At 37.9% G+C, this 15,037-nt stretch overlaps 1 protein-coding gene across 3 annotated transcripts in view; it reads left to right on the top strand.

The window, feature by feature from the left end:
• Tmem135 (transmembrane protein 135) overlaps positions 1 to 15,037 on the top strand; it is a 268,940-nt gene that overhangs the window by 118,101 nt on the left and 135,802 nt on the right. The gene's annotated exons all lie outside the window — the stretch shown is intronic.

The raw sequence follows: 15,037 nt of genomic DNA, 5'->3' as shown, positions 1-15,037 counted from the left end.
GACCAGTATTCCTCATGAACATTGTTGTAAAAATATTCAATGAAATACATATAGACTACATTGTTGTAAAAATATTCAATGAAATACATATAGACTAAATCCAGCAACACATCAAAAACATCATCCACCATTATCAAGTAGGCTTCATCCCTGGGATGCAGGGATGGTTCAATGGATAGTTCAACACACAAAAATCCATGCATGCAATTCACCATATAAACAAACTGAAAGATAGGAAAAACAAAAAACAAAACAAAACAAAAAACAGATGATCATCTCATTGGATGCTGAAAAAGCCTTTGACAAAATCCAACACCTCTTCATGATAAAAGTATTGGAGAGATCAGGGATACAAGACCTATACCTAAATATAATAAAGGCAACGTACAGCAAGCCAACATCAAATTAAATGGAGAGAAGCTGAAAGCAATTCCACTAAAGTTAGGGACAAGACAAGGATGTCCACTCTCTCCATATCTATTCTACATACTGATGTTTTAGCTAGTGCAGTAAGACAACCATAGGAGATCAAGTGGATACTAATTGCAAAGGAAGAAATCAAGGTATTTCTATTCACAGATGATGTGATAGTATACATAGTGACCTCCAAAATTCTACCAGAGAAATCCTATAGTTGGTAAGCAGCTTCAGCAAAGTGGCTGGATAAAAAAAAAATCAACTCAAAAAAATCAGTAGCCCTCCTTTATACAAATGATAAATGGGCCAAGAAAGAAATTAGGGAAACCATACCCTTCACAATTGCCAAAAACCATATAAAATATTTTGGTGTAAGTCTTACCAAGTAAGTGAAAGACTTGCATGACAAAGACTTCAAGTCTCCGAAGAAAGGAATTGAAGACAATATCAGAAGATGGAAAGATCTCCCATGCTCATGGGTCTGTAGGATTAACATAGTAAAAATGGCCATCTTACAAAAAGCAATCTACAGGTTCAATGCAATTCTGATTAAAATAGCAACACATTTTTTTACAAACCTTGAAAGAACAATTCTCAACTTCATATAGAAAACCAAAAAATCCAGAATAGCTCTAACAACCCTGTACAATGAAAGAAATTTGGAGGTATCACCATCCCTGATTTCAAGTTGTGGTACAAAGCAATAATAATAAAAACGACAGGGTGTTGCCATAAGCACAGACAGGTTGATCAATGGAATAGAGTGGAAGACCCAGAAATAAACCCACCTATGGACACTTGTTTTTTGACAAAGAAGTGAAAACCTTACTGTGGAAAAAAATGCATCTTCAATGAATGGTGCTGGTCTAAGTGGATGTCTACGGGTAGGAGTATGCAAATAGACCCATACTTATCACCCTGTACAAAACTAAAGTCCAAGTGGATCATAGACCTCAACATAAAAGTGGATACACCAAACCCAATATAAAAACAAGTGGGGACTAACTTTGAATTCATTGGTACAGGAGACAGCTTCTGGAAAAGAACTCCAATAGCTCAGGCTGTAAGAGCAATAATTAATACATGGGATCTCATGAAACTGAAATGATTCTCCAAGGCAAAGGAGACCGTCAGTAGGACAAAATGGTAGCCTGCAGATATGGAAAAAATCTTCCGCAATCCTACATCTGACAAAGGGCTGATATCTAAAATATATAAAGAATGTATGCATAACTAAAGAAAGTAAACACCAACAAACCATATAATCCAAGAAATAAGGTACAAAGCTAATCAGAGAATTCTCAATGAAAAATCTCTAATGGCTGAGAAGCATGGAAAGAAATGCTCAATATCCTTAGTCATTGAAATGTAAATCAAAATGACTCTGAAATTTCTTCTTACACCTGTTAGAATGGCTAACATCCAAAACTCAAGTGACAGTGTATCACCGGTGGGGAGGATGTGGAGCAAGGGAAACACACCTCCATTGCTGGTGGGAGTGCAAACTTGCCCAATCACTTTGAAAATCTATCTTGCTCTTTCTCAGAAAATTGGGAATAGTTCTTCCTCCAGACCTGGCTAAACCACTCCTGGGCATATACCCAAAAGTCACTCCATTATATCACAAGGATACTTGCTTAGCTATGTTCAGCTTCATTAATAATAGCCAGAAAGTAGAAACAACCTAGATGTCCCTCAAGCAAAGAATGGGTCACCTATTAAAAGGAGGACATCAAGAAATTTGAAGGCAAATGGAAGGAACTAGAAGATATTATCCTGAATCAGGTAGCCCAGACCCAGAAAGAACACATATGGCATATGCTCACCTATAAGTGTATATTAGCCATAAAGTACATGATAACCATTCTACAATCCACAGACCCAAATAAACTAAATAATTAGGAGTGCCAAGGGAAGGTGCTTAAATCTCTTTCAGGGGAAATAAAATGGACATTGGAAATGGATGAAGAGAGAGAACTGGTGGGAGAGGGGATGTGAAGGGGAAAGAGAGCGGATCAGTTCGGGGAGAGCAAAGGAGGGAGGTGAGAGGGCTAGGAGAGAGAAAGGCAGCCCGTGGTGGGAGGGGACAAGCTGGAGACCAGTGTTGGGTAGGTTCTTGGGAGGGTGTGGGCTTGACTCCAGCTGAGACTCCTAGCAGTAGGGGTATGGAGGCTGAAGTGACCACCTCCTACACCAGGCAGGACTTCAAGTGGAGAGCGTGGGACACCAGCCCACTCATAAACCTTCCACCAAAACTTTATCCTGCCAAAAGGTATGCAAGGATAAAGGTGGAGCAGGGATTGAGGGAAGAGCCAAACAGTGACTGGCCCAATTTCAGACCTACCCCTTGGGAGAGAGCCAACCCCTGAAACTATTAATTTTTTCTTCTCTTTTTAAGTTTATTTTTCAATATATTTATTTATTATAATTTATTCATTTTGTATCCTAGCTGTAGCTCCCTCCCTTGTCCTCTCCCAACCCCCCCCTTCTCCTCTCATGGCCCTCCCTTAGTCCACTGAGAGGAGAGGTCCTCCTCCCCTTCCATCTGATCCTAGCCTATCAGGTCTCATCAGGACTGGCTGCATTGACACTATTAATTATACTCTGCTGTGCTTGCTGACAAGATCCTAACATAACTGCCCTCTGAGCAGCCCCACCCAGCAGTAGATAGAAACATGTTGAAACCCACAGTCAAATATTAGGCAGAGCTCAGGAAGTCTTGTAGAAGAGTGGGGGGAGGGATAGAGGGATCTGGAGGGGACAAGAACTCCAGAAGACCAACAGAGTCAACTAACCTAGGCCCATGGGGGCTCACAGAGACTGAGCCACCAACCAAAGAGTAAGCGTTGACTGGACCAATGTTCCCTACACATATGTAGCTAATGGGCAGTTTGGTCTTCATGAGGGTCCCCTAGCAATTAGAGCAGGGGCTGTCTCTGACATGGACTCTGTTGCCTGCTTTTGGATCATTTCCCCCTAGCTGGGCTTCGTTTTTAGGTTTCAGTGGAAGAGGATTTGCTTAGTCCTGATGGGACTTGATATACCAGGGTGTGTTAAGGGTCGGGCTCCTTGTTTCTTAGAAGGGGAGGGCAGAAAGGGGGAAGAGGGTGGAATGTAGGGCTGGGAGGAAATGATGAAGGGGGTTGTAATAGGGATGTAACGTGAGTTAAAAAAAAAAAAAAAGAACAAAAAGAATATATCTCAAAGGCAGGCCATGTTTTAGTCTCCAAAGTGATTAACAAAGTAGAAGCTGAACAAAACAAAACAAAAAAACAAACAAAAAACCTCTACTCAATTTGAAATGTCATTTGATGAAAGCAGTTTTTCTCTGTAATGCTCATTATTTGCTAGAAAGTTACAAGAAGCAGAAAAGCATTCCTTTTCATAAAATTTGATCATGTATTTATGTGGGACTGTTTATTTAAAAAGTACAGAAAAAAGAAAGCCAAAAGGAAAGAAATACATGTTTGCTAAAAAAAAAAAAATCATTGGCAGCATAAGCCAAGTCTTGTTTTAGGTTTGTAATTATTTTTCTTGGTGTATGATTAATAGGAATAGTAATATAATAAAGGTGCTTCTTAGATTTGAAAATGTAGTAGCAACCTGGTATAGGCCAAGAGGACAAGGGGAAGGCAAGTTACTGTGGACACAGAGACCAAAATTCTGTTATCTCTTTCATACCTCTTAGTTTCCATATAACCTCATTATTTGCATCTGCTTCGCTGCCCTGGGAGCTCTGAGGTGTGTCAGGACTTGGCAGTGCTCCTTGAGTGTTTCGTTTCTGTGAACAATTTCTAACTCCCAGTCTCTTCCTGGCTGTATGATGAACTCGTTCATACCATTTTACTTATTTTCTAAGTTGTGTGAAGTGTATCATGATAGTGCCCATGCAAAGAAACTTAAATACAGACAAGTCCTGTCAGCACTTAGGGCTGTTTTGGTGACTGCTTGCTTTTATTGTTGTATGGTGGTCATGATCAAGTCTGTAGAATTTCCACCACTTGGATGGCACTATTATGTATGAGGAAAGTATACACCATGAAGGCAGAAAAAAAAATCTTTAGACCCACATTTTAAAATTAATGTGATTTTTGTAGCACCTAAGGAATTGAACAAAATTTATGTATTTGAGACACATCTGTTTAACTCTTCAAATCCCTTGTCTTTCGCTTTGCATAGGCACATAATATGATTAAAAAACAGTTGTTCTGTTTTTATATGATTGTTGTGGTTTTTGAATAGAAAGAATATATGATTATTGGTGTTATATAAGTTGTGATTGTCTTTCAGTGAGTTTAAAATATCAAACGATAAAATATCATAGAGTGAACAACTAACCAACTCTTCAAGATTTAACATTTAGATGCTTTTAATTGTTTTTATTCTATTATGGAAGCAGAGTAGAGAAAGTTGAGAATGTTTTTTCATGACAGAGGCATTTGGAAATGCTAACTAAAATATTTTAATTCCTTGGTAAATTAATTTTTCTTATGCTGTTGATAAAATGCAAAAATGTTAATTTTTTTCAGAAATTATCTTGTGAATATAATTGAGGTTTCCTACCTATAGGCAAGAAAACAAACATGACCAGTAAATAATGATAGACTGATAAAGAAAGTGATTTGAGGTGTGATTAGGTACATCTGCATATGAAACATAGAGTATAATACTAAGAAGATGCCTTGTGACAGCAGGCTTGCCCATTAAGAGGATAATTTTTTTTGTAGCTTTATTCTTTTTTTTAAATTTAATTTTATTTTATTAATTACACTTTATTCACTTTGTATCCCCCCATAAGCCTCCTCCCCTCCCTGTCCCACCCTTCCTCCCCTCTCTTCAGGCATGCCCTTCCCCAAGTCCACTAATAGGGGAGTTCCTCCTTCCTTCTGATCTTAGTCTATCAGATCACACCAGGAATGGCTGCATTGTCATCTTCTGTGGCCTGGTAAGGCTGCTCCCCACTCAGGGGGAGGTGATCAAAGAGCAGGCCAATCAGATTATGTCAGAGGCAGTTCAAGAGGATAAATCTTACAAGGAGTTTGTGTACTGGCCCATTATATACTACTTCTGCCCTTTAAGCCATTTCTTCAATCCCAAGTGCAGTGATAGTGAATACATTAAAAGGAATATGTATGAAAATAATGGAAGAGATTGGAAACTTTGATAAAACTGGAATCCTAGTAAGTAGTGTCACTAGAAATAAAAGTCCAGGGAGGGATAAGGCACATTCAGAGTGACTGCTACAAAAGGGTTTGAACCCTTCTTGTTGGAGCCCTGAAGAGATAGTCTAGGGGCTCAGCACTGTTCATTGATTAATGGGATGTATTTGGAAGAGTGGAGTCATTCCACTTTGGGATGGCAGGGAAGAGTTGGATAGTGCAGGATAACTTCATCTGAGAGTAAAAGGATTGAAGGATTTTAAGCAATTTGGAAAGTCTCCATCTCCAGCTTGCTTATCAGCCCTCTCCTCATTCCAGGAGAGAGAGGTTTGCCAGTCAGTATTCTCAGCTCATGTTTTGCTCCAGCTTTCCTTTCTTCAGAGGAAAGTAAATTCCAGAACCGCGTGGACATTTTATTTTGCATATCCATATTCAGGCTCATGCACATGTAATTGTGGGCATCTTTTTAATTTTCGCTATAAGCACAATTAGTAAGTCAGCATTAAGAGGCATTTGAAGAAAATCAAACACTATGAAACAGAAGGCTCTTGTTGAATAAACATTTGCTCTTAGAGAAAACACAAAATTCAGAAATATGCTAAAGCCCCCATCAAGTTTTAAATAAGTTTGAAAAGCAATAGCAAGAATATTAAACAAGAATAAACAGTTACAGAAGTAAAAGATTGATTAAATAAACAAAAAAGATTGATTAAAAAAATGCCAAGACAATGAGGTAAAAAGCTAAAGTTTAAGCTGTTGCCACAAAGTAGAAAATGTAGAAAACTGAAGGATATGGAAAGATAAGCTTACTCTACAGAGTTGAAATTTAATAATGGAAAATAGGATGAGAGGGAAAGAGTAAACAGTTGGGTATAATTTCTTTGAATGAAGAGAGCCATTAGTTTACACACTGTAAAATCATCGGAATGTTGACAAAAATGAATGAAAATGTTCATTTGTTACTTTCAGGTGGGGTTTTAAAACTCTAGGGGTTTTTGGAAACTTTTTGGACCATCTAGCAAAAATGCAGATGTAATCAAATTAGCATCAGCAAGTCAGGTTTTGTGCGGCTGTCTGGAGTTCTGTAGGAAGATGGCTTGTAACCTGGAATTATATGAGCAGTGAAACTGAATTTGAATTTGGGTGAAAAAGAGGCATTTTCAGATATTGGGAGTTTACTCTTCATCTAGTCTCTCATAGAAAACAAAACAAAACAAAAATAAGCAAAACAACAACAAAACTCGCTTGAGAATGCAGCAAAATCGAAAGAACCCCTTCAAGACTGGATCTTAGAAACTGTGACCCCCACCCCCACCCCCAGATCAACAGCAGAATCAGCTAACAGCTGTGTGGCAAATCTTGGCATGGGGGGTGGGGGAAGGGGGAGTGGTGCTCCAAGTTCAGTAGGAATCCAGAGCTCCGTGATCCAGTGTCTGATTATTGAAAATCCATGATTAAGGATGGAGAAATGTAGCAGTGTAACAACAACAACAACAACAACATGTTTATGGAGACATTAAGAAAAGAGAAAAGCAATTTAAAACTCCACAAGAAACAAAAAGCTGTATGGAAGGTGATGGTCCAAATATGAATGTGTGTAGTTGATTTGGAACGGTTGCTGGACAGCTGCTGTGGCCTTTGTGTGGTATATTTCATCGTGTCTATTCCTGTTTATTATATGGAATATACAGTAATGAATTTATTGACTCTGAACATTATACACTTAGTACTTTAAATATTAAATTTTAATAGTTTTAATTTTCATATCATTCAGTGGACATAGCCTAGGATGCTTAATTATAGTTGCAGAACAAAGTGCAAGTATAAAGCCATCATACACACACACACACACACACACACACACACACACACACAAACACACACCAGACAAAAGCTGGGAGATAGGGTTGTTAAGGTACTTCGGTTGGTAAAGGTACTTGCATTTAACCATAAATTTCTGAGTTTCTCTCCCAGAGCTCACGTGTTGGAAAGAGATAATCAATTCCCAACCTTGGTCCTCTGACTTCTATGTATATATGGAGGCACACATACCTGTGCAGTACACGCACATACAAATGTAGTAACAAATTTAAAAATAGAATTGGGAAAGAAAATAGGCAGTGAGATGAAAAAATTTTTTTTTTTAATTTATTCTTCTCTCGTACAGTACATCTCAAAGAGGCATACCAGGGGTATCATGGAAGCATCTTATGTCGTATTAATATCCATTGCATAAGTGGAAGCGAACACCTGACTAAAGTTAATAGATTAAGAACCGTAATTTGGAGTGCTGGAGAGATGACTTTGCTGCCAAGAGCTTTTGCTGGTCTTGCAGAGACCAAGTTAAATTTCCAGCATGCGTGTCAGGTGTCTCACAATGGCTCCTCTGGCTTCTGTGGGCACCACAATTATTTTATAATTAAAAATAACAAAATGCCCTAAAAAGGAAAGAAAGAAACAGGGATTGAACATCACAGTGCATGCTTGTAATCACAGTGTTAGGGAGGCTGAGGTAGGAGGAGCTCCTATGTCAAGGCAGCCAGCCAGAAAGCTGCAGTTTGTTGCTTTTCTCTTCCTGCCTCTGGCCTGTCTCTTTAAAGTATGTTTGTAGTCACCTTTGCTTTTATACTTCTGCCTTTACATTGCTCCTGCTACTTTTGAGGTCTGCAAATTGTATAATGATTTAAATGTAATGATTCTATTGGAAACTTTTCTATTAATATTTTGTGTCTAGCTCGTCTTGGATAAATACATTTAGAATATTTTTGACTAGAAATTTGTGATTCATTTTCTGGGACTATTGTTTATAAGAAAATTTTACTTTATATTTTAAAGTAAATTTTATGTACATAGCATTTTTCACTATGGAAAAGTAGAGCCTACCATATTTAAATTCACCATGAAAATGTTTGAGTCTTAATCTAGAAGATTTGAGGGAATGTTATGGCATAGTATTAAAAGTTTATCAACTTTAAATTTATTGACATAGTTTGTCATTTGAAATTTTTTAACCTCATATCTATAATCTATATTTGTGTGTATGTGTGTGCAAGTGCACGCATGATGCTACTGTGTGCATATGGAGGTGGGAAGCAACTTGCAAGCTTGTGTCCTTCTACTGTGTGGTCCCAGGAATTGAATTTAGGTCATCATCTGCAGCAGCATTTATCCATTGGTCTATCTCATCAACCCAAGTTTTGTTTCATTAAACACACCAACCAATAAAAAAAATCCATGTATACATCTTAATAATATATATCACAGGTAATTTTAGGTCCATTAGCATTTAAATATGTGGATTAAAACGGGACCTCTAAATTACTTTACCTAGCAGTGTATCAAAGCAGACCCTGAGACTCATAACCAAACCTTGGGCTGAGTGCAGGGAATCATATGAAAGAAGGGGGAGTTATTAAGACCTGGAGAGGAAAGGAGCTCCATAAGGACCAAATATATCTGGGCACAGGGGTCTTTTCTGAGACTTATTCTCCAACCAGGGACCATGTTTGGATATAACCTAGAACCCCTGCTCAGACATAGCCCATGGCAGCTCAGTGTCCAAGTGGGTTACCCTAGTAAGGGGAACAGGGACTGTCTCTGACATGAACTCAATGTCTGGCTCTTTGATCCCCGTTCCCCCCATGGAGGATCAGCTTTGCTAGGCCACAGAGGAAGACAGTGCAACCAGTCCTGAAGATACCTGATAAGCTAGGGTCAGATGGAAGGGGATTAGGACCTCCCTTATCAGTGGACTTAGAGAGGGACATAGGAGGAGATAAGGAAGGGTGGGTGGGGATTGGGAGGGAAGGAGGGAGGGGGTACAGCTGGGATACAAAGTGAATAAACTGTAATTAATATAAAACATTTTGAAAAAAAGGGACTTAAAATTTACTTTCCATTTGTTACTCTTAAAGAAATTAAATGTTTATTCTGTTGCATAGTTTTCCCTAACTTCTAGTCAGTGATGTATATATCGTGTGTGTGTGTGTGTGTGTGTGTGTGTGTGTGTGTGTGTGTTTATATATGGTATTGGTGCATTCTTCATCATAGTTTGGTATGTAAAATTCAATTTTTTTCTGTACGTGGAATGGACTGAATTCATTTGGGTGATTGTTGGCCTCTGCAGCTTTATTAGGCCTAAAATAAGGAAACTGACATTCTCTAGCATGTGGCTTCAGTTTGCATCTTAATCAGAGTGTGGGGGTCATTACTCTGACATCTGAAACTTTGGTAGCCGTAAAAGTTATCACTCACAGGACAGCAGACATACTTTATTTTGTGTTTATTACTGGGTGGCCCTCTTGAAACTTTTCTGAATCTAATTGAGTCCAGATATTAGAAAATTAAATTAATTATTTAAATACTATTACATTATGACATTCATTTTGGATATATTTAGTTGAATTGTCTTGATGGGATTGATACCGGTGAATGTTTAAGACTACAAAGACTCATGGCATGCACATTCCAACATCCACTTGATAATATTTCCCCAAGATTCCTAGGGGATATTTTCTGCCTAATTTGTACATAATAAAAAAAAATCATTAGTTCTATTCTTTCCATTATACATAATTTCCTCATAACTGATGACTGATGTCATATAATGTATTTCACAGATCCATTAGACTATTATTGATAATTTCTTTGTTTTGCTATTCTTTTGCCAGGTCTTGATTTAGTTCAAAACTTTAAGCTATTTCTCATGATAAAAGTCTCTAGTTCCTTTTATTTGTTCACTTACTTTTTTAGTCAGCCAGTACTTGGCCATAATTCCTTAGTATCCAGCAAATCTCCTAGGAAGCTGATCATTCCTGCCCTAGGCATTTAAGCTCACATCTAGGAATTGACAAGCCTTTGTTTTTAGATCCAGATGGTTGGTTTTGCTGCCTGTGTAGGTCATGTGATCTCTGTGGCAATGTTTGCTTTGCTAGCTTAGGACAGAACATCCCTAGATTTTATATATAAATGAATGAATGTGGTTGTATTCCAGTAAAACTTTGTTTATGGACACTGAAACTTGAAATTTTATAATTTTCATATGTGAAGAGAAGTAGCTTCCTTTTGCCTTTGATTATTAGAAGTATTTGTGTTATCATCCAGGGCTGTCATAACAAATAACCAAACAAATGAAGTCGCTTAAAACAACAGTCATTTAGTTCTTCCTGGTTCTGGAGGCTGGAGGCTAAACCCTTCATGTTGCAGGACCTTTCTGTCTCTGGTCTTGGAGTGCAGGAGTCCTCTCTGCATGCTGCCAGCTTCTGGTGGCTCCTTGCGATGGCTGGTGTTTTTTGGCTTGTCAGTGCATCATTCTAAACGCCTGCCTCAGTCGTTCTGCTGTCTTTTGTTCTGTCTGTATGATTTTGTAAATGAACTCCCTTTTCTCACATGACGATACTGGTGAGTGATTAGAAGTGGTGCCCATCTCAGTGCAGTGTGTCTTTAGCTTTTATACCTGCAGAGATCCTGTTTCCAGTAAGTTCACAGTCATCAGGATAATAGTCACCCAATAGCCGACTTTAGAAATAATATAAAAGCTATTTCTAGTGCGTGCACCTTGTGGAATATGTAATGGGCTAGATTTGGACATCATTTTTCTGACACCTGCCAGAGTGAGCTTTTATTTATTCTTTCATTAAACTCATAGGCTTATTTGGAAGCAGGGTGTGAATTCATGTATATTGGGCTGTTATTGATGCTTTGTTGTGTTTTTAACATCTTCCATATTGTTGAATTTTCAAGCAGCAGCTCATGAAACAGGATAATACTGAATTTAGTCACCCATACATTATGTAGGTATAGTGAATCTGAGATTGGAATCTACACCAGAAATCAAATGATGGTATTTTTTCTCTCTTCTACTCTTTGTAGTTTCTTTCTGTAGCACTCGGAGTAGCCCCATGTCCTAGTTACATATAGCAAGGCTAATTTTATTTCTGTTTCTGTGACAAAACACCCTGACCAAAGCAACTTTGGCGAGGAAAAGGTTTATTTCATTTACAATCCCAGGTCATAGACTGCTGATGAGGTAGTCAAAGCATAAACTCAAAAACATCGCACCTGTGATGTATAGCAGAGAGAAACAAGTACCCATGCTGCTGACATAATTCTGCTTCTACCTTTTATTGTTCTTTATAGACCAGAACCACTTTTCTAGGGAGTGGTGTCACCCACAATGGACTGAGTCTTTTTGCATCAATTAGTCATCAGGACAAATTCCCACAGATATGCCTATGGACTGAACTGCTGAAGATAATTACTTAAGTGAGACTTCTCCCCATTTTTTTCAAGTTGATAATGCCAACCATCATAGTCCATAATGTCTTGTTATAGCTCAAATCCCCAGTGTTTTGAATGTCTTTTATGATTGCTTTGGCTTTATAAACAGAAACCTCTTTAGGTAGTGTGAACATAGGTTGGACTTAGGAGAAGGGTATTTAGATGGTACTAAGAATTGATTGACCAGACTGTAAGAAAAACTTCAGCTTAGGGCAGCCACATGGAGGGCGGCAGTAGTGCCTTTTCTGTGACATCACCGTCCCTATCCAGCCACCATGCCTTCAAATTTCTGCCCTTGGAAAGGCTGTAGATGTTTCATATATACATATATGAATATGAAAAGTGTTGCTATTTACTGTCCATATGCCTGTTACCAAGACATCAACACTTAGAGATATTTTCTAGGTCCAGTGAAATGGCTCAGTGACTGATGTTTAGTCCCTGGGACTCACATTGTGGAAGGAGAAAACTGTTTTCTATAAATTGTTCTCTGACCACAAATGTATTCTGTGGTATGTGCCCCTTTCCAACAAACAAACATAGAAATATTTTCTCCAGATTGTATTGTCTTCTGTTCTAATGTGGCATCAGTTCCATTGACCACTCTAAACATCAATTCATGGATCTCTAACAGGCACCTCCTTCCTGCATGCCTTCTCTCTCTCTTTTTCCTGCTATCACAGTGATTGTACCCTTGTTCCAAGGTGAGTTTTTACTTAGCCATATTTGTCTTCCAGTTTTTGAGAAAAACACTCCAAGGTGTGTAGGTATAAGGTTATTGTGTAATTCAAATGCTGATTTCTGTGTCCCGCCTCACCCCCCAAATATCTGGTTGCCATCTGTGTTCTGAGAATCTATTGTATCAATGTTGTGTAAACACTGCTCCCCAGTTGTCCCATGATATGCCAATAAAAGTAGTTTACAGACAATCACTGAGCAGGAGAGGGAATAAGGCTAGACTTCTTGCCAGCCAGGGGAGGAGGAGTTAGAGGAAGTAGGGGATTCAGCCACAGGAGAGATCCAGGTGACATCATGAGAGGACCTGGAGTAAGAAAGCTACAAAGTGCAAGTTTCTCTGGGATGTACGCTAGGAGGAAACTGGATTGTTTTAGAGGGTTAAGAGTAGAGTAATAACACTTAGTTATTGTGCTGTGAAGCTTATTAGTAAACAAATAGGAAAGAGTCTTAATTATTTGTGTGATATCTGGATTAAGAAAGACACCGAGAAACAGTTTTATAAAAATAACTTTAACAAAGGTGAATCTGTATTTTGCAGCTTTCATGTTCCTTTTTTTTTTTTTTTTTTTTTTTTTAACTTCACAAATATCTGTTCAGTCCTTGGTATATTTCCAACACTGTTGTAGGTTTGTGTTGTGGTGCAAATAAAGTCGTCAATGTGCCTGTGATTTTGGAGTCTACATTCTAGAAGAAAAACAGAACAGTAATCAGATGTCAGAAGAGGCATTGGCTGGAAAATAAACAGATATATGCCAAGTCTCAGTGGTAAGAAGCAGGGATTTTTGTTGTTCTGGAAAGCCCTCTGAGGAAGGAACTGTGCATAGACCTTGATGATGGGAGGGAGATAGGAATTTGTGTTGTGTGGGGCTGGTGGAGAGGAGAGAATGTATATATGGGTGTGTGCACACGGGGGCTGCAGAGTGCATGTGTGTGTCAGCGGACAACTTGTGGGGGTTGGTTCTCTCTACCATTTGGGTCCTAGGGTCCTTAGGCTTGGTGTTATATGCCTGTAACCCACTGGATTAATCTAGCTGGCTTAGAACCCAAATCTTAAACAAACAAAACAAACCTTCTGTAAGAGTATTTCAGGAGAGTGAACTTAAGTTAAAATGGGAAGAAGTTGGCTCATTTTGTTTATGCTCAGAGTCACTGGTAGGCCTTGACAGAATGGTATAAAATGAGGTTGGAAAGAGAGGCAAAAGACTGATCATATTTGAGACATTGGTGACCATAGTAAAATATTTAGCTTTTCAGTATAGTAGGAGGCCATTGGACATTAGGATGCAAGATGATGTAATGCAGCTTATACTTTATTAACAGTTATTTCAGCTAGTAAGGGACAAAAACAACCAAGGATGGTGAGCAGTTGTCCTGGAAGCCCCGAGTCCATCTGTTTTCAGGCTGCTGCTGTGAATTGTAAGAGACTCAAAGCTTCTTTATTTTAATAGAGGTTTAAAATAAAGTTGCCTTCTCAAAAAAAAAAAAAAAGAGACTCAAAGCATTTGTTTATAAATATCTTATGAACCTAAGTTAATTGCATTTCAATGTTTATTTAGGTAAAAATGTGTTTTGGCTAACATGTAAATTTATATTACATTTATATATATTTAATTCTTAACAAGTTTTGCAGTCATTCCATGGAATTTATACCCTTTCTCTCTCTGTCACTTCCACCATGCTTTTTCTTGGTTTTCAAGAGACAGTGTTGTATTGATGTCTGCAGTACAGTACTCTCCAGCACATTTTTGCATGTAGTAGTGAAAATATTAGAAGGGCTTCTTAGTTAATAGAATCTACCCTGAATTGTATCCAAGTACCTCATTGGTTGGAAAGGAAGGATCATTTATAGCTGGCGTAACATTAGCTGTTCCTGACTGTGGGAACACCTGTGAGTGTTAGGTCATGCTAGGGGTCATAAGGCTAGAAGGGTTGTAACCTGAGTTCCAGATGCACTTGAGCTATTTTATGGTCATTACAGTCAAAATCTTTAAATTAGAACATATTTTGAATGTGATTTGGACTTTTATAATGCAAGGAAAATATTGTATGTTAATTTTCAGAATTAAGAAAATGTTTTGTTATTCACCTTAAAAAATAAGTTATAACATCTTTACTAGTAGTCTATTAAAACTTGATTTTCATAGCTGTTTTTTAGAAGTCTATATAAATGTCTTTTATACGTGAAGTAGAATTAGAATGTATTATTTTGACTTTATATTTTAAAAACTTTTATTAATTTGATGACATTTATCTTTTTAAAAAAGTGACTAGTTTAAATAATTATGTTACCTCATAATGAAAATTTTCAAATGCTATATTTTAAAGGTAAACTTAATTGTTGCTAAAAAACATAATACGGATTTAGAAATGCTAGTTATTTAGTCTGTACTAGCACTCAATGTATGTACGTATTGTAGTAGACAGGAATTCATTGCCTGTGTTAT

The sequence above is a fragment of the Meriones unguiculatus genome, chromosome 14 (genome assembly GCF_030254825.1).
Source record: "Meriones unguiculatus strain TT.TT164.6M chromosome 14, Bangor_MerUng_6.1, whole genome shotgun sequence".
NCBI classification, from domain to species: Eukaryota; Metazoa; Chordata; class Mammalia; order Rodentia; family Muridae; genus Meriones; species Meriones unguiculatus.
The sequence above is the reverse complement of the archived record's forward strand: the minus strand, read 5'-3'. Positions and strand labels throughout refer to the sequence as shown.